Source organism: Schistocerca americana, chromosome X, assembly GCF_021461395.2.
Source record: "Schistocerca americana isolate TAMUIC-IGC-003095 chromosome X, iqSchAmer2.1, whole genome shotgun sequence".
Classification (NCBI taxonomy): Eukaryota; Metazoa; Arthropoda; class Insecta; order Orthoptera; family Acrididae; genus Schistocerca; species Schistocerca americana.
Window position 1 is genome coordinate 41,146,110 of NC_060130.1, and position 21,309 is coordinate 41,167,418.

Here is a 21,309-nt window from a genome sequence, read left to right on the forward strand (position 1 = left end):
CTAGTTATAGATTCCGATGCTTCTCCTCAGGTTTACTGTATCCCTTGGACGTTCTTATTGACGATGAAACACAGAAATTGCATCGGAATTAAATACAAAAGGCACAATGCCGACTTAGGTACAAGAGGACTGACTCTTCTTACTGTCTATGATTTGAACCACTCCTGTGACACTAGTTATAGATTCCGATGCTTCACTTCAGGTTTACTGAATTCCTTGGACCTCCTTATTGACGATGAAACACAGAAATTGCATCGGAATGAAGAAGAAAAGGTACAATGCAGGTTTAAGTACAACAAGACTGACTCTTCTTACTGACTGTTTTGAACCATTCCTGTGACACTAGTTATAGATTCAGATGCTTCACTTGAGGTGTACTGTATCCTTCTGACCTTCTTATTGTCGATGAAACACAGACATTGCATGGGAATTAAATACAAATGGCACAATGCTGACTTAAGTACAAGAAGACTGACGCAACTTACTGTCTATGTTTTGAACCATTCCTGTGACACTAGATACAGATTCCGATGCTTCACTTCAGGTTTACTGTACCCCTTGGACCTTCTTATTGACGATGAAACACAGATATTGCATCGGAATTAAATACAAAAGGCACAATGCCTACTTAAGAACAAGAAGACTGACTATTCTTACTGACTATGTTATGAACCATTCTTGTGTCACCAGTTAGAGATTCCGATGCTTCACTTCAGGTTTACTGTATCCCTCTGACCTTCTTATTGACGATGAAACACAGTAATTGCATTGGAATTAAATAGAAAAGGGCTTAATGCCGACCTATGTACAAGAAGTCTGACTCTTCCTACTGTCTATGTTTTGAACCATTCCTGTGACACTAGTTATAGATTCCGATTCTTCACTTCAGGTTTCCTGTATCCCTTGGACCTTCTTATTGACGATGAAACACAGAAATTGCATCGGAATTAAATACAATAGGCACAACGCCGACATAAGTACAAGAAGACTGACTCTTCTTACTGACTTTGTTTTGAACCATTCCTGTGACACTAGTTACAGATCCCGATGCTTCACTTCAGGTTTACTGTATCCCTCTGACCTTCTTATTGACGATGAAACATAGAAATAGCATCGCAATTAAATACAAAAGGCACAATGACGACTTAAGTACATGTAGACTGATTCTTCCTACTGTCTATGTTTTGAAACATTCCTGTGACGCTAGTAATAGATTCCGATGCTTCATTTCATGTTTACTGTATACCTTGGACCTTCTTATTGGCGATGAAACACAGAAAGTGCATCGGAATTAAATTGAAAAGGCACAATGCTGACTTAAGTACAAGAAGACTGACGCTTCCTACTGTCTATGTTTTTAACCATTCCTGTGACACTAGTTATAGATTCCGATGCTTCACTTCAGGATTACTGTATCCCTCTGATATTCTTATTGACGATGAAACACAGAAATTGCATCGGAATTAAATACAAAAGGCACAATGCCGACTTAAGTACAAGAAGACTGACTCATCCTACTGTCTATATTTTGAACCATTCCTGTGACACTAGTTATAGATTCCGATGCTTCACTTCATGTTTACTGTATCCCTTGGACGTTCTTATTGACGATGAAACAGAGAGATTGCATCGGAATTAAATACAAAAGGCACAATGCCGGCTTAAGTACAAGAAGACTGTCTCCTCTTACTGTCTAAGATTTGAACCATTCCTGTGACACTAGTTAAAGATTCCAATGCTTCACTTCAGGTTTATTGAGTCCCTTGGACCTTCTTATTGACGACGAAACACAGTAATTGCAACGGAATTAAATACAAAAGCACAATGCCGTCTTAAGTACAAGAAGACTGACTCTTCCTACTGTCTATGTTTTGAACCATTCCTGTGACACTAGTTATAGATTCCGATGCTACACTTCAGGTTTACTGTATCCCTCTGACCTTCTTATTGACGATGAAACACAGAAATTGCATCGGAATTAAATACAAAAGGCACAATGCCGACTTAAGTACAAGAAGACTGTCTCTTCTTACTGAGTGTTTTGAAACATTCCTGTGACACTAGTTATAGATTCCGATGCTTCACTTCAGGTTTACTGGATCCCTCTGACCATCTTATTGACGACGAAACACAGAAATTGCATGTGAATTAAATACAAATGGCACAATGCCGACTTAAGTTCAAGAAGACTGACTCTCCTTACTGACTTTTTTTGAACCATTCCTGTGACACTAGATATAGATTCCGATGCTTCACTTCAGGTTTACTGTATCCCTTGGACCTTCTTATTGACGATGAAACACATTTATTGCATCGGAATTAAATACAAAAGGCAAAATGCCGACTTAAGTACAAGATGACTGACTCTTCTTACTGACTATGTTTTGAACCATTCCTGTGACACTAGTTATAGATTCCGATTGTTCACTTCAGGTTTACTGTATCCCTTGGACGTTCTTATTGACGATGAAACACAGAAATTGCATCGGAATTAAATAGAAAGGTCACAATACCGACTTAAGTACAAGAAGACTGACTCTTCTTACTGTCTATGATTTGAATCATTCCTGTGACACTAGTTATAGATTCCGATGCTTCACTTCAGGTTTACTGTATCCCTCTGACCTTCTTATTGACGATGAAACACAGAAATTGCATCGAAATTAAAAACAAAAGTCACATTGCCGACTTAAGTACATGTAGACTGACTCTTCCTACTGTCTATGTATTGAAACATTCCTGTGACACTAGTTTTAGATTCCGATGCTTCACTTCAGGTTTACTGAATTCCTTGGACCTTCTTATTGACGAAGAAACACAGAAATTGCATCGGAATTAAATACAAAAGGCACAATGCCGACTTAAGTAGAAGAAGACTGACTCTTCCTACTGTCTATGTTTTGAACCATTCCTGTGACACTAGTTATAGATTCCGATGCTACACTTCAGGTCCACTGTATCCCTCTGAAATTCTTATTGACGATGGAACACAGAAATTTCATCGGAATTAAATACAAAAGGCAAAATGCCGACTTAAGTACAAGATGACTGACTCTTCTTACTGACTATGTTTTGAACCATTCCTGTGACACTAGTTATAGATTCCGATGCTTCACTTCAGGTTTACTGTATCCCTCTGACCTTCTTAGTGACGATGAAACACAGAAATTGCATCGGAATTAAATACAAATGGCACAATGCCGACTTAAGTACAAGACTACTGACTCTCCTTACTGTCTATATTTTGAACCATTCCTGTGACACTAGTTATAGATTCCGATGCTACACTTCAGGTTTACTGTATCCCTCTGACCTTCTTATTGACGATGAAACACAGGAATTGCATCGGAATTAAATACAAAAGGCACAATGCCGACTTAAGTACAAGAAGACTGTCTCTTCTTACAGAGGGTTTTGAAACATTCCTGTGACACTAGTTATAGATTTCGATGCTTCACTTCAGGTTTACTGTGTCCCTCTGACCATCTTATGACGACGAAACACAGAAATTGCATGAGAATTAAATACAAATGGGACAATGCCGACTTAAGTTCAAGAAGACTGACTCTCCTTACTGACTATGTTTTGAACCATTCCTGTGATACTAGATAGAGATTCCGATGCTTCACTTCAGGTTTACTGTATCCCTTGGACCTTCTTATTGACGATGAAACACAGAAATTGCATCGGAATTAAATACAAAAGGCACAATGCCGGCTTGAGTACAAGATGACTGATTCCTCTTACTGACTATGTTTTGAACCATTCCTGTGACACTAGTTATAGATTCCGATGCTTCACTTCAGGTTTACTGTATCCCTCTGACCTTCTTATTGACGATGGAACACAGAAATTGCATTGGAATTAAATTGAAATGGGCATAATGCCGACTTAAGTACAAAAAGTCTGACTCTTCTTACTGTCTATGTTTTGAACCATTCCTGTGACACTAGTTATAGATTCCGATGCTTCACTTCAGATTTACTGTAACCCTTGGACCGTCTTATTGACGATGGAACACAGAAATTGCATCGGAATTAAATACAAATGGCACGATGCCGACCTAAGTACAAGAAGACTGACTCTTCTTACCGACTGTTTTAAACCATTCCTGTGACACTAGTTATAGATTCCGATGCTTCACTTCAGGTTTACTGTATCACTCTGACCTTCTTGTTGACGATGAATCACAGAAATTGCATCGGAATTAAATGCAAAATGCACAATGCCGACTTGAGTACAAGAAGACTGACTCTTCTTTTTGTCTATGTTTTGAACCATTCCTGTGACACTAGTTGTAGATTCCGATGCTTCACTTCAGGTTTTCTGAATTCCTTGGACCTTCTTATTGACGATGAAACACAGAAATTGCATCGGAATTAAATAGAAAAGGCACAATGCCGACATAAGTACAAGAAGACTGACTCTTCCTACTGTCTATGTTTTGAACCATTCCTGTGACACTAGTTATAGATTCCGAATCTTCACTTCAGGTGTACTGTATCCCTTGGACGTTCTTATTGACGATGAAACACAGAAATTGCATCGGAATTAAATAGAAAGGTCACAATACCGACTTAAGTACAAGAAGACTGACTCTTCTTACTGTCTATGATTTGAACCATTCCTGTGACACTAGTTATAGATTCCGATGCTTCACTTCAGGTTTACTGTATCCCTCTGACCTTCTTATTGACGATGAGACACAGAAATTGCATCGAAATTAAAAACAAAGTCACATTGCCGACTTAAGTACATGTAGACAGACTCTTCCTACTGTCTATGTTTTGAAACATTCCTGTGATACTAGTTTTAGTATCCGATGCTTCACTTCAGGTTTACTGCATTCCTTGGCCCTTCTTATTGACGAAGAAACACAGAAATTGCATCGGAATTAAATACAAAAGGCACAATACCGACTTAAGTAGTAGACGACTGACTCTTCCTACTGTCTATGTTTTGAACCATTCCTGTGACACTAGTTATAGATTCCGATGCTACACTTCAGGTCTACTATATCCCTCTGAAATTCTTATTGACGATGGAACACAGAAATTGCATGGGAATTAAATACAAAAGGCACAATGCCGACGTAAGTACAAGAAGACTGACTCTTCTTTCTGACTGTTTTGAACCATTCCTGTGACACTAGTTATAGATTCCGATGCTTCACTTCAGGTTTACTGTATCCCTCTGACCTTCTTAGTGACGATGAAACACAGAAATTGCATCGGAAATAAATACAAATGGCACAATGCCGACTTAAGTACAAGAAGACCGACTCTCCTTACTGTCTATGTTTTGAACCATTCCTGTGACACTAGATATAGATTCCGATGCTTCACTTCAGGTTTACTGTATTCCTTGGACCTTCTTACTGACGATGGAACACAGAAATTGCATCGGAATTAAATAGAAAAGGCACAATGCTGACTTAAGTACAAGAAGACTTACTCTTCCTACGGTCTGTGTTTTGAACCATTCCTGTGAAACTAGTTATAGATTCCGATGCTTCACTTCAGGTATACTGTATCCCTTGGACCTTCTTATTGACGATGAAACACTGAAATTGCATCGGAATTAAATACAAAAGGCACAATGCCGACGTAAGTACAAGAAGACTGACTCTTCTTTCTGACTGTTTTGAACCATTCCTGTGACACTAGTTATAGATTCCGATGCTTCACTTCAGGTTTACTGTATCCCTCTGACCTTCTTATTGACGATGAAACACAGAAATTGCATCGGAATTAAATAGAAAAGGCCTAATGCCCACTTAAGTACAAGAAGACTGACTCTGCTTACTGACTGTTTTGAACCATTACTGTGACACTAGTTACAGATCCCGATGCTTCACTTCAGGTTTACTGTATCCCTCTGACCTTCGTATTGACGATGAAACATAGAAATTGCATCGGAATTAAATACAAAAGGCACAATGGCGACTTAAGTACATGTAGACTGACTCTTCCTACTGTCTATGTTTTGAAACATTCCTGTGACGCTAGTTATAGATTCCGATGCTTCATTTTAGGTTTACTGTATACCTTGGACCTTCTTATTGACGATGTAACACACAAAGTGCATCGGAATTAAATAGAAAAGGCACAATGCTGACTTAGGTACAAGAAGACTGACTCTTCCTACTGTCTATGTTTTGAACCATTCCTGAACACTAGTTATAGATTCCGATGCTTCACTTCAGGATTACTGTATCCCACCCGACCTTCTTATTGACGATGAAACACAGAAATTGTGTCGGAATTAAATACAAAAGGCACAATGCCGACTTAAATACAAGAAGACTGACTCTTCTTACTGAGTGTTTTGAACCATTCCTGTGACACTAGTTATAGATTCCGTAGCTTCACTTCAGGTTTACTGTATCCCTCTGACCAACTTACTGACGATGAAACACAGATATTGCATCGGAATTCAATACAAAAGGCACATGCCGACATAAGTGCAAGAAGACTGACTCTTCTTACTGACTATGTTAGGACCATTCCTGTGACACTAGTTATAGATTCCGATGCTACACTTCAGGTTTACTGTATCCCTCTGACCTTCTTATTGACGATGTTACACAGAAATTGCATCGGAATTAAATACAAAAGGCACAATGCCGACTTAAGTACAAGAAGACTGTCTCTTCTTACTGAGTGTTTTGAAACATTCCTGTGACACTAGTTATAGATTCCGATGCTTCACTTCAGGTTTACTGTATCCCTCTGACCATCTTATTGACGACGAAACACAGAAATTGCATGTGAATTAAATACAAATGGCACAATGCCGACTTAAGTTCAAGAAGACTGACTCTCCTTACTGACTATGTTTTGAACCATTCCTGTGACACTATATATAGATTCCGATGCTTCACATCAGGTTTACTGTATCCGTTGGACCTTCTTATTGATGATGAAACACAGATATTGCATCGGAATTAAATACAAAAGGCACAATGCCGGCTTAAGTACAAGATGACTGACTCTTCTTACTGACTATGTTTTGAACCATTCCTGTGACACTAGTTATAGATTCCGATGCTTCACCTCAGGTTTACTGTATCCCTCTGACCTTCTTATTGACGATGAAACACAGTAATTGAATCGGAATTAAATTGAAATGGGCATAATGCCGACTTAAGTACAAAAAGTCTGACTCTTCTTACTGTCTATGTTTTGAACCATTCCTGTGACACTAGTTATAGATTCCGATGCTTCACTTCAGATTTACTGTAACCCTTGGACCTTCTTATTGACGATGGAACACAGAAATTGCATCGGAATTAAATACAAATGGCACGATGCCGACCTAAGTACAGGAAGACTGACTCTTCTTACCGACTGTTTTAAACCATTCCTGTGACACTAGTTATAGATTCCGATGCTTCACTTCAGGTTTACTGTATCCCTCTGACCTTCTTGTTGACGATGAATCACAGAAATTGCATCGGAATTAAATGCAAAATGCACAATGCCGACTTGAGTACAAGAAGACTGACTCTTCTTTTTGTCTATGTTTTGAACCATTCCTGTGACACTAGTTATAGATTCCGATGCTTCACTTCATGTTTTCAGTATCCCTTGGACCTTCTTATTGACGATGAAACACAGAAATTGCATCGGAATTAAATAGAATAGGCACAATGCCGACTTAAGTACAAGAAGACTGACTCTTCCTACTGTCTATGTTTTGAACCATTCCTGTGACACTAGTTATAGATTCCGATTCTTCACTTCAGGTTTACTGTATCCCTTGGACGTTCTTATTGACGATGAAACACAGAAATTGCATCGGAATTAAATAGAAAGGTCACAATACCGACTTAAGTACAAGAAGACTGACTCTTCTTACTGTCTATGACTTGAACCATTGCTGTGACACTAGTTATAGATTCCGATGCTTCACTTCAGGTTTACTGTATCCGTCTGACCTTCTTATTGACGATGAAACACAGATATTGCATCGAAATTAAAAACAAAAGTCACATTGCCGACTTAAGTACATGTAGACTGACTCTTCGTACTGTCTATGTTTTGAAACATTGCTGTGACACTAGTTTTAGATTCCGATGCTTCACTTCAGGTTTACTGAATTACTTGGACCTTCTTATTGACGAAGAAACACAGAAATTGCATCGGAATTAAATACAAAAGGCACAATGCCGACTTAAGTAGAAGAAGACTGATTCTTCCTACTGTCTATGTTTTGAACCATTCCTGTGACACTAGTTATAGATTCCGATGCTACACTTCAGGTCTACTGTATCCCTCTGAAATTCTTATTGACGATGGAACACAGAAATTGCATCGGAATTAAATACAAAAAGCACAATGCCGACGTAAGTACAAGAAGACTGTCTCTTCTTACTGACTGATTTGAACCATTCCTGTGACACTAGTTATAGATTCCGATGCTTCACTTCAGGTTTACTGAGTCCCTTGGACCTTCTTATTGACGATGAATCTCAGAAATTGCATCGGAATTAATTACAAAAGGCACAATGCCGACTTAAGTACAAGAAGACTGACTCATCCTACTGTCTATATTTTGAACCATTCCTGTGACACTAGTTATAGATTCCGATGCTTCACTTCATGTTTACTGTATCCCTTGGACGTTCTTATTGACGATGAAACAGAGAAATTGCATGGGAATTAAATGCAAAAGGCACAATGCCGGCGTAAGTACAAGAAGACTGTCTCTTCTTACTGTCTAAGATTTGAACCATTCCTGTGACACTAGTTATAGACTCCAATGCTTCACTTCAGGTTTATTGAGTCCCTTGGACCTTCTTATTGACGACGAAACACTGAAATTGCATCGGAATTAAATACAAAAGCACAAAGCCGACTTAAGTACAAGAAAACTGACTCTTCTTACGGACTATGTTTTGAACCATTCCTGTGACACTAGTTATAGATTCCGATGCTTCACTTCAGGTTTACTGTATCCCTCTGACCATCATATTGACGACGAAACACAGAAATTGCATGTGAATTAAATACAAATGGCACAATGCCGACTTAAGTTCAAGAAGACTGACTCTCCTTACTGACTATGTTTTGAACCATTCCTGTGACACTAGATATAGATTCCGATGCTTCACTTCAGGTTTACTGTATCCCTCTGACCTTCTTATTGACGATGAAACACAGATATTGCATCGGAATTAAATACAAAAGGCACAATGCCGGCTTAAGTACAAGATGACTGACTCTTCTTACTGACTATGTTTTGAACCATTCCTGTGACACTAGTTATAGATTCCGATGCTTCACTTCAGGTTTACTGTATCCCTCTGACCTTCTTATTGACGATGAAACACAGTAATTGCATCGGAATTAAATTGAAATGGGCATAATGCCGACTTAAGTACAAAAAGTATGACTCTTCTTACTGTCTATGTTTTGAACCATTCCTGTGACACTAGTTATAGATTCCGATGCTTCACTTCAGATTTACTGTAACCCTTGGACCTTCTTATTGACGATGGAACACAGAAATTGCATCGGAATTAAATACAAATGGCACGATGCCGACCTAAGTACAAGAAGGCTGACTCTTCTTACCGACTGTTTTAAACCATTCCTGTGACACTAGTTATAGATTCCGATGCTTCACTTCAGGTTTACTGTATCCCTCTGACCTTCTTGTTGACGATGAATCACAGAAATTGCATCGGAATTAAATGCAAAATGCACAATGCCGACTTGAGTACAAGAAGACTGACTCTTCTTTTTGTCTATGTTTTGAACCATTCCTGTGACACTAGTTATAGATTCCGATGCTTAACTTCAGGTTTTCAGTATCCCTTGGTCCTTCTTATAGACGATGAAACACAGAAATTGCATCGGAATTAAATAGAAAAGGCACAATGCCGACTTAAGTACAAGTAGACTGACTCTTCCTACTGTCTATGTTTTGAACCATTCCTGTGACACTAGTTATAGATTCCGATTCTTCACTTCAGGTTTACTGTATCCCTTGGACGTTCTTATTGACGATGAAACACAGAAATTGCATCGGAATTAAATAGAAAGGTCACAATACCGACTCAAGTACAAGAAGACTGACTCTTCTTTCTGTCTATGATTTGAACCATTCCTATGACACTAGTTATAGATTCCGATGCTTCACTTTAGGTTTGCTGTATCCCTCTGACCTTCTTATTGACGATGAAACACAAAAATTGCATCGAAATTAAAAACAAAAGTCACATTGCCGACTTAAGTACATGTAGACTGACTCTTCCTACTGTCTATGTTTTGAAACATTCCTGTGGCACTAGTTTTAGATTCCGATGCTTCACTTCAGGTTTACTGAATTCCTTGGACCTTCTTATTGACGAAGGAAGACAGAAATTGCATCGGAATTATATACAAAAGGCACAATGCCGACTTAAGTAGAAGAAGACTGACTCTTCCTACTGTCAATGTTTTGAACCATTCCTGTGACACTAGTTATAGATTCCGATGCTACACCTCAGGTCTACTGTATCCCTATGAAATTCTTATTGACGATGGGACATAGAAATTGCATCGGAATTAAATACAAAAGGCACAATGCCGACGTAAGTACAAGAAGACTGACTCTTCTTACTGACTGTTTTGAACCATTCCTGTGACACTAGTTATAGATTCCGATGCTTCACTTCAGGTTTACTGTATCCCTCTGACCTTCCTAGTGACGATGAAACACAGAAATTGCATCGGAATTAAATACAAATGGCACGATGCCGACTTAAGTACAAGAAGACTGACAATCCTAACTGTCTATGTTTTGAACCATTCCTGTGACACTAGATATAGATTCCGATGCTTCACTTCAGGTTTACTGTATTCCTTGGACCTTCTTACTGACGATGGAACACAGAAATTGCATCGGAATTAAATAGAAAAGCACAATGCTGACTTAAGTACAAGAAGACTGACTCTTCCTACGGTCTATGTTTTGAACCATTCCTGAACACTAGTTATAGATTCCGATGCTTCACTTCAGGATTACTGTATCCCACCCGACCTTCTTATTGACGATGAAACACAGAAATTGTGTCGGAATTAAATACAAAAGGCACAATGCCGACTTAAGTACAAGAAGACTGACTCTTCTTTCTGAGTGTTTTGAACCATACCTGTGACACTAGTTATAGATTCCGTAGCTTCACTTCAGGTTTACTGTATCCCTCTAACCATCTTATTGACGATGAAACACTGAAATTGCATGTGAATTAAATACAAATGGCACAATGCCGACTTAAGTTTAAGAAGACTGACTCTCCTTACTGACTATGTTTGAACCGTTCCTGTGACACTAGATATAGATTCCGATGCTTCACTTCAGGTTTACTGTATCCCTTGGACCTTCTTATTGACGATGAAACACAGTATTGCATCGGAATTCAATACAAAAGGCACATGCCGACTTAAGTGCAAGAAGACTGACTCTTCTTCCTGACTATGTTTTGAACCATTCCTGTGACACTAGTTAGAGATTCCGATGCTTCTCTTCAGGTTTACTGTATCCCTCTGACCTTCTTATTGACGATGTAAGACGGTAATTGCAACGGAATTAAATTGAAAAGGGCATAATGCCGACTTAAGTACAAGAAGTCTGTCTCTTCTTACTGTCTAAGCTTTGAACCATTCCTGTGACACTGGTTATAAATTCCGATGCTTCACTTCAGATTTACTGTATCCCCTGGACCTTCTTATTGGCGATGAAACACAGAAATTTCATCGGAATTAAATACAAAAGGCACGATGCCGACGTAAGTACAAGAAGACTGACTCTTCTTACCGACTGCTTTGAACCACTCCTGTGACACTAGTTATAGATTCCGATGCTTTACTTCAGGTTTACTGTATCCCTCTGACCTTCGTAATGACGATGAATCACAGTAATTGCATCGGAATTAAATGCAAAAGGCACAATGAGGACTTGAGTACAAGAAGACTGACTCTTCTTTTTGTCTATGTTTTGAACCAGTCCTGTGACACTAGTTATAGATTCTGATTGCTTCACTTCAGGTTTTCTGTATCCCTTGGACCTTCTTATTGACGATGAAACACAGAAATTGCATCGGAATTAATTAGAACTGGCACAATGCCGACTTAAGTACAAGAAGACTGACTCTTCCTACTGTCTATGTTTTGAACCATTCCTGTGACACTAGTTATAGATTCCGATGCTTCACTTCAGTTTTACTGTATCGCTTGGACGTTCTTATTGACGATGAAACACAGAAATTGCATCGGAATTAAATTGAAATTGCACAATGCCGACTTAAGTACAAGAAGACTGACTCTTCTTACTGTCTATGATTTGAACCATTCCTGTGACACTAGTTATTGATTCCGATGCTTCACTTCAGGTTTACTGTATCCCTCTGACCTTCTTATTGACGATGAAAGACAGAAATTTCATCGGAATTAAATACAAAAGGCACAATGCCGACTTAAGTACAAGAGGAATGACTCTTCCTACTGTCTATGTTTTGAACCATTCCTGTGACACCAGTTATAGATTCCGATGCTACACTTCAGGTTTACTGTATCCCTCTGACCATCTTATTGACGATGAAACACAGAAATTGCATCGGAATTAAATACAAATGGCACAATGCCGGCTTAAGTTTAAGAAGACTGACTCTCCTTACTGACAATGTTTGAACAATTCCTGTGACACTAGATATAGATTCCGATGCTTCCCTTCAGGTTTACTGTATCCCTTGGACCTACTTATTGACGATGAAACACAGATATTGCATCGGAATTAAATACAAAACGCACAATGCCGACTTAAGTACAAGAAGACTGACTCTTCTTACTGACTATGTTATGAACTATTCCTGTGACACTAGTTGGAGATTCCGATGCTTCTCATCAGGTTTACTGTATCCCTCTGACCTCCCTATTGACGATGAAACACAGAAATTTCATCGGAATTAAATACAAAAGGCACGATGCCGACGTAAGTACAAGAGGACTGACTCTTCATACCGACTGTTTTGAACCATTCCTGTGACACTAGTTATAGATTCCGATGCTTCACTTCAGGTTTACTGTATCCCTCTGACCTTCGTATTGACGATGAATCACAGAAATTGCATCGGAATTAAATGCAAAAGGCACAATGCCAACTTGAGTACAAGTAGACTGACTCTTCTTTTTGTCTATGTTTTGAACCATTCCTGTGACACTAGTTATGGATTCCGAAGCTTCACTTCCGGTTTACTGTATCCCTTGGACCTTCTTATTGACGATGAAACACAGAAATTAAATCGGAATTAAATAGAAATGGCACAATGCCGACATAAGTACAAGAAGACTGACTCTTCCAACTGTCTATGTTTTGAACCATTCCTGTGACACTAGTTATAGATTCCGATGCTTCACTTCAGGTTTACTGTATCCCTTGGACGCTCTTATCGACGATGAAACACAGAAATTGCTTCGGAATTAAATAGAAGGGGCACAATGCCGACTTAAGTACTAGAAGACTGACTCTTCTTACTGTCTATGATTTGAACCATTCCTGTGATACTAGTTATAGATTCCGATGCTTCACTTCAGGTTTACTGTATCCCTCTGACCTTCGTATTGTCGATGAAACACAGAAATTGCATCGGAATTAAATAGAAAAGGCACAATGCCGACTTAAGTACTAGAAGACTGACTCTTCCTACTGTCTATGTTTTGAACGATTCCTGTGACATTAGTTATAGATTCCGATGCTTCACTTCAGGTTGACTGTATCCTTTGGACCCTCTTATTGGCGACGAAAAACAGAAACTGCATCGGAATTAAATAGAAATTGCACAATGCCGACTTAAGTACAAGAAGACTGACTCTTCCTACTGTCTATGTTTTGAACCATTCCTGTGACACTAGTTATAGATTCCGATGCTTCACCTTAGGTTCACTGTATCCCTCTGACCTTCTTAATGACGATGAAACTCAGAAATCGCATCGGAATTAAACAGAAAAGGCACAATGCCGTCTTAAGTACAAGCAGACTGACTCTTCTTAGTGTCTATGCTTTGAGCCTTTCCTGTGACGCCAGTTACAGATTCCGATGCTTCACTTCAGGTTTACTGGTTCCCTCCGACCTTCTTTTTGACGCTGATACACAGAAATTACATCGGAATTAAATACAAAAGGCACAATGCCGTCTTAAGTACAAGAAGATTGACTCTTCCTACTGTCTATGTTTTGAACCATTCCTGTGACACTAGTTATAGATTCCGATGCTTCACTTCAGGTTTACTGTATCACTCTGACCTTCTTTTTGACGATGGAACACAGAAATTGCATCTGAATTATATACAAAAGGCACAATGCCGACTTAAGTACAAGAAGACTGACTCTTCCTACTGTCTATGTTTTGAACGATTCCTGTGCCACCAGTTATGGATTCCGATGCATCACTACAGGTTTACTGTATCCTTTGGACCTTCTTATTGGCGACGAAATACAGAAATTGCATCGGAATTAAATAGAAAAGGCACAATGCCGACTTAAGTACAAGATGACTGACACTTCTTTTTGTCTATGTTTTGAACCATTCCTGTGACACTAGTTATAGATTCCGATGCTTCACTTCAGGTTTACTGTATCCCTTGTACCTTCTTATTGACGATGAAACACAGAAATTGCATCGGAATTAAATAGAAAAAGCACAATGCCGACTTAAGTACAAGAACACTGACTCTTACTACTGTCTATGTTTTGAACCATTCCTGTGACAATCGATATAGATTCCAATGCTTCACTTCAGGTTTATTGTATCCCTTGGACGTTCTTATTGACGATGAAACACAGAAATTGCATCGGAATTAAATAGAAAAGGCACAATGCCGACTTAAGTACAAGAAGACTGACTCTTCTTACTGACTATAAATTGAACCACTCCTGTGACGCTAGTTACAGATTCAGATGCTTCACTTCAGGTTTACTGTATCCCTTGGACCTTCTTATTGACGATGAAACACAGATATTGCATCGGAATTAAACACAAAAGGCACAATGCCGACTTAAGTACAAGAAGACTGACTCATCCTACTGTCTATGTTTTGAACCATCCCTGTAACACTAGTTATAGATTCCGATGCTTCGCTTCAGGTTTACTGTATACCTCTGACCTTCTTTTTGACGATGAAACACACAACTTGCATCGTAATTAAATACAAAAGGCACAATGCCGACTAAAGTACAAGATGACTGACTCTTCCTACTGTCTATGTTTTGAACGATTCCTGTGACATTAGTTATAGATTCCGATGCTTCACTTCAGGTTTACTGTATCCTTTGGACCTCCTTATTGGCGACGAAATACAGAAATTGCATCGGAATTAAATAGAAAAGGCACAATGCCGACTTAAGTACAAGAAGACTGACTCTTCCTACTGTCTATGTTTTGAACCATTCCTGTGACACTAGTTATAGATTCCGATGCTTCACCTCAGGTTCACTGTATCCCTCTGACCTTCTTATTGACGATGAAACACGGTAATTGCATCGCAATTAAATTGAAAAGGGCATAATGCCGACTTAAGTACAAGAAGTCTGTCTATTCTTACTGTCTAAGCTTTGAACCATTCCTGTGACACTGGTTATAGATTCCGGTGCTTCACTTCAGATTTACTGTATCCCTTGGACCTTCTTATTGACGATGAAACACAGAAATTTCATCGGAATTAAATACAAAAGGCACGATACCGACGTAAGTACAAGAAGACTGACTCTTCTTACCGACTGTTTTGAACCACTCCTGTGACACTAGTTATAGATTCCGATGCTTAACTTCAGGTTTACTGTATCCCTCTGACCTTCGTAATGACGATGAATCACAGTAATTGCATCGGAATTAAATGCAAAAGGCACAATGCCGACTTGAGTACTAGAAGACTGACTCATTTTTTTGTCTATGTTTTGAACCAGTCCTGTGACGCTAGTTATAGATTCCGATGCTTCACTTCAGGTTTACTGTATCCCTTGGACGCTCATATTGACGATGAAACACAGAAATTGCATCGGAATTAAATAGAAAAGGCACAATGCCGACTTAAGTACTAGAAGACTGACTCTTCCTACTGTCTATGCTTTGAACGATTCCTGTGACATTAGTTATAGATTCCGATGCTTCACTTCAGGTTTACTGTATCCTTTGGACCGTCTTATTGGCGACGAAATACAGAAACTGCATCGGAATTAAATAGAAGGGGCACAATGCCGACTTCAGTACTAGAAGACTGACTCTTTTTACTGTCTATGATTTGAACCATTCCTGTGACACTAGTAATAGATTCCGACGCTTCACTTCGGGTTTACTGTATCCCTCTGACCTTCGTATTGACGATGAAACACAGAAATTGCATCGGAATTAAATAGAAAAGGCACAATGCCGACTTAAGTACTAGAAGACTGACTCTTCCTACTGTCTATGCTTTGAACGATTCCTGTGACATTAGTTATAGATTCCGATGCTTCACTTCAGGTTTACTGTATCCTTTGGACCGTCTTATTGGCGACGAAATACAGAAACTACATCGGAAATAAATAGAAATGGCACAATGCCGACTTAAGTACAAGAAGACTGACTCTTCCTACTGTCTATGTTTTGAACCATTCCTGTGACACTAGTTATAGATTCCGATGCTTCACCTTAGGTTCACTGTATCCCTCTGACCTTCTTAATGACGTTGAAACTCAGAAATCGCATCGGAATTAAACAGAAAAGGCACAATGCCGTCTTAAGGACAAGCAGACTGACTCTTCTTAGTGTCTATGCTTTGAACCATTCCTGTGACGCCAGTTACAGATTCCGATGCTTCACTTCAGGTTTACTGGTTCCCTCCGACCGTCTTTTTGACGATGATACACAGAAATTACATCGGAATTAAATACAAAAGGCACAATGCCGACTTAAGTACAAGACGATTGACTCTTCCTACTGTCAATGTTTTGAACCATTCCTGTGACACTAGTTATAGATTCCGATGCTTCACTTCAGGTTTACTGTATCCCTCTGACCTTCTTTTTGACGATGGAACACAGAAATTGCATCGGAATTATATACAAAAGGCACAATGCCGACTTAAGTACAAGAAGACTGACTCTTCCTACTGTCTATGTTTTGAACGATTCCTGTGCCACCAGTTATGGATTCCGATGCATCACTACAGGTTTACTGTATCCTTTGGACCTTCTTATTGGCGACGAAATACAGAAATTGCATCGGAATTGAATAGAAAAGGCACAATGAAGACTTAAGTACAAGAAGACTGACACTTCTTTTTGTCTATGTTTTGAACCATTCCTGTGACACTAGTTATAGATTCCGATGCTTCACTTCAGGTTTACTGTATCCCTTGTACTTTCTTATTGACGATGAAACACAGAAATTGCATCGGAATTAAATAGAAAAAGCACAATGCCGACTTAAGCACAAGAACACTGACTTTTCCTACTGTCTATGTTTTGAACCATTCCTGTGACAATCGATATAGATTCCGATGCTTCACTTCAGTTTTATTGTATCCCTTGGACGTTCTTATTGACGATGAAACACAGAAATTGCATCGGAATTAAATAGAAAAGGCACAATGCCGACTTAAGTACAAGAAGACTGACTCTTCTTACTGACTATAATTTGAACCACTCCTGTGACGCTAGTTACAGATTCCGATGCTTCACTTCAGGTTTACTGTATCCTTTGGACCTTCTTATTGACGATGAAACACAGATATTCCATCGGAATTAAACACAACAGGCACATTGCCGACTTAAGTACAAGAAGACTGACTCATCCTACTGTCTATGTTTTGAACCATCCCTGTAACACTAGTTACAGATTCCGATGCTTCACTTCAGGTTTACTGTATACCTCTGACCTTCTTTTTGACGCTGAAACACAGAAAATGCATCGTAATTAAATACAAAAGGCACAATGCCGACTTAAGTACAAGATGACTGACTCTTCCTACTGTCTATGTTTTGAACGATTCCTGTGACATTAGTTATAGATTCCGATGCTTCACTTCAGGTTTACTGTATCCTTTGGACCTCCTTATTGGCGACGAAATACAGAAATTGCATCGGAATTAAATAGAAAAGGCACAATGCCGACTTAAGTACAAGAAGACTGACACTTCTTTTTGTCTATGATTTGAACCATTCCTGTGAAACTAGTTATAGATTCCGATGCTTCACTTCAGGTTTACTGTATCCCTTGTACCTTCTTATTGACGATGAAACACAGAAATTGCATTGGAATTAAATAGAAAAAGCACAATGCCGACTTTAGTACAAGAACACTGACTCTTCCTACTGTCTATGTTTTGAACCATTCCTGTGACAATCTATATAGATTCCGATGCTTCACTTCAGGTTTATTGTATCCATTGGACGTTCTTATTGACGATGAAACACAGAAATTGCATCGGAATTAAATAGAAAAGGCACAATGCCGACTTAAGTACAAGAAGACTGACTCTTCTTACTGACTATGATTTGTACCACTCCTGTGACGCTAGTTACAGATTCCGATGCTTCACTTCAGGTTTACTGTATCCCTCTGACCTTCGTAATGACGATGAATCACAGTAATTGCATCGGAATTAAATGCAAAAGGCACAATGCCGACTTGAGTACAAGAAGACTGACTCTTCTTTTTGTCTATGTTTTGAACCAGTCCTGTGACACTAGTTATAGATTCTGATTGCTTCACTTCAGGTTTTCTGTATCCCTTGGACCTTCTTATTGACGATGAAACACAGAAATTGCATCGGAATTAATTAGAACTGGCACAATGCCGACTTAAGTACAAGAAGACTGACTCTTCCTACTGTCTATGTTTTGAACCATTCCTGTGACACTAGTTATAGATTCCGATGCTTCACTTCAGTTTTACTGTATCGCTTGGACGTTCTTATTGACGATGAAACACAGAAATTGCATCGGAATTAAATTGAAATTGCACAATGCCGACTTAAGTACAAGAAGACTGACTCTTCTTACTGTCTATGATTTGAACCATTCCTGTGACACTAGTTATTGATTCCGATGCTTCACTTCAGGTTTACTGTATCCCTCTGACCTTCTTATTGACGATGAAAGACAGAAATTTCATCGGAATTAAATACAAAAGGCACAATGCCGACTTAAGTACAAGAGGAATGACTCTTCCTACTGTCTATGTTTTGAACCATTCCTGTGACACCAGTTATAGATTCCGATGCTACACTTCAGGTTTACTGTATCCCTCTGACCTTCTTATTGACGAAGAAACACAGAAATTGCATCGGAATTAAATACAAAAGGCACAATGCCGACTTAAGTACAAGAAGACTGACTCTTCTTACTTAGTGTTTTGAACCATTCCTGTGACACTAGTTACAGATTCCGATGCTTCACTTCAGGTTTACTGTATCCCTCTGACCATCTTATTGACGATGAAACACAGAAATTGCATCGGAATTAAATACAAATGGCACAATGCCGGCTTAAGTTTAAGAAGACTGACTCTCCTTACTGACTATGTTTGAACAATTCCTGTGACACTAGATATAGATTCCGATGCTTCCCTTCAGGTTTACTGTATCCCTTGGACCTTCTTATTGACGATGAAACACAGATATTGCATCGGAATTAAATACAAAACGCACAATGCCGACTTAAGTACAAGAAGACTGACTCTTCTTACTGACTATGTTATGAACCATTCCTGTGACACTAGTTGGAGATTCCGATGCTTCTCATCAGGTTTACTGTATCCCTCTGACCTCCCTATTGACGATGAAACACAGAAATTTCATCGGAATTAAATACAAAAGGCACGATGCCGACGTAAGTACAAGAGGACTGACTCTTCATACCGACTGTTTTGAACCATTCATGTGACACTAGTTATAGATTCCGATGCTTCACTTCAGGTTTACTGTATCCCTCTGACCTTCGTATTGACGATGAATCACAGAAATTGCATCGGAATTAAATGCAAAAGGCACAATGCCAACTTGAGTACAAGTAGACTGACTCTTCTTTTTGTCTATGTTTTGAACCATTCCTGTGACACTAGTTATGGCTTCCGAAGCTTCACTTCCGGTTTACTGTATCCCTTGGACCTTCTTATTGACGATGAAACACAGAAATTAAATCGGAATTAAATAGAAATGGCACAATGCCGACATAAGTACAAGAAGACTGACTCTTCCAACTGTCTATGTTTTGAACCATTCCTGTGACACTAGTTATAGATTCCGATGCTTCACTTCAGGTTTACTGTATCCCTTGGACGCTCTTATCGACGATGAAACACAGAAATTGCTTCGGAATTAAATAGAAGGGGCACAATGCCGACTTAAGTACTAGAAGACTGACTCTTCTTACTGTCTATGATTTGAACCATTCCTGTGATACTAGTTATAGATTCCGATGCTTCACTTCAGGTTTACTGTATCCCTCTGACCTTCGTATTGACGATGAAACACAGAAATTGCATCGGAATTAAATAGAAAAGGCACAATGCCGACTTAAGTACTAGAAGACTGACTCTTCCTACTGTCTATGTTTTGAACGATTCCTGTGACATTAGTTATAGATTCCGACGCTTCACTTCAGGTTTACTGTATCCTTTGGACCCTCTTATTGGCGACGAAATACAGAAACTGCATCGGAATTAAATAGAAATGGCACAATGCCGACTTAAGTACAAGAAGACTGACTCTTCCTACTGTCTATGTTTTGAACCATTCCTGTGACACTAGTTATAGATTCCGATGCTTCACCTTAGGTTCACTGTATCCCTCTGACCTTCTTAATGACGATGAAACTCAGAAATCGCATCGGAATTAAACAGAAAAGGCACAATGCCGTCTTAAGTACAAGCAGACTGACTCTTCTTAGTGTCTGTGCTTTGAACCATTCCTGTGACGCCAGTTACAGATTCCGATGCTTCACTTCAGGTTTACTGGTTCCCTCCGACCTTCTTTTTGACGATGATACACAGAAATTACATCGGAATTAAATACAAAAGGCACAATGCCGTCTTAAGTACAAGAGGATTGACTCTTCCTACTGTCTATGTTTTGAACCATTCCTGTGACACTAGTTATAGATTCCGATGCTTCACTTCAGGTTTACTGTATCACTCTGACCTTCTTTTTGACGATGGAACACAGAAATTGCATCTGAATTATATACAAAAGGCACAATGCCGACTTAAGTACAAGAAGACTGACTCTTCCTACTGTCTATGTTTTGAACGATTCCTGTGCCACCAGTTATGGATTCCGATGCATCA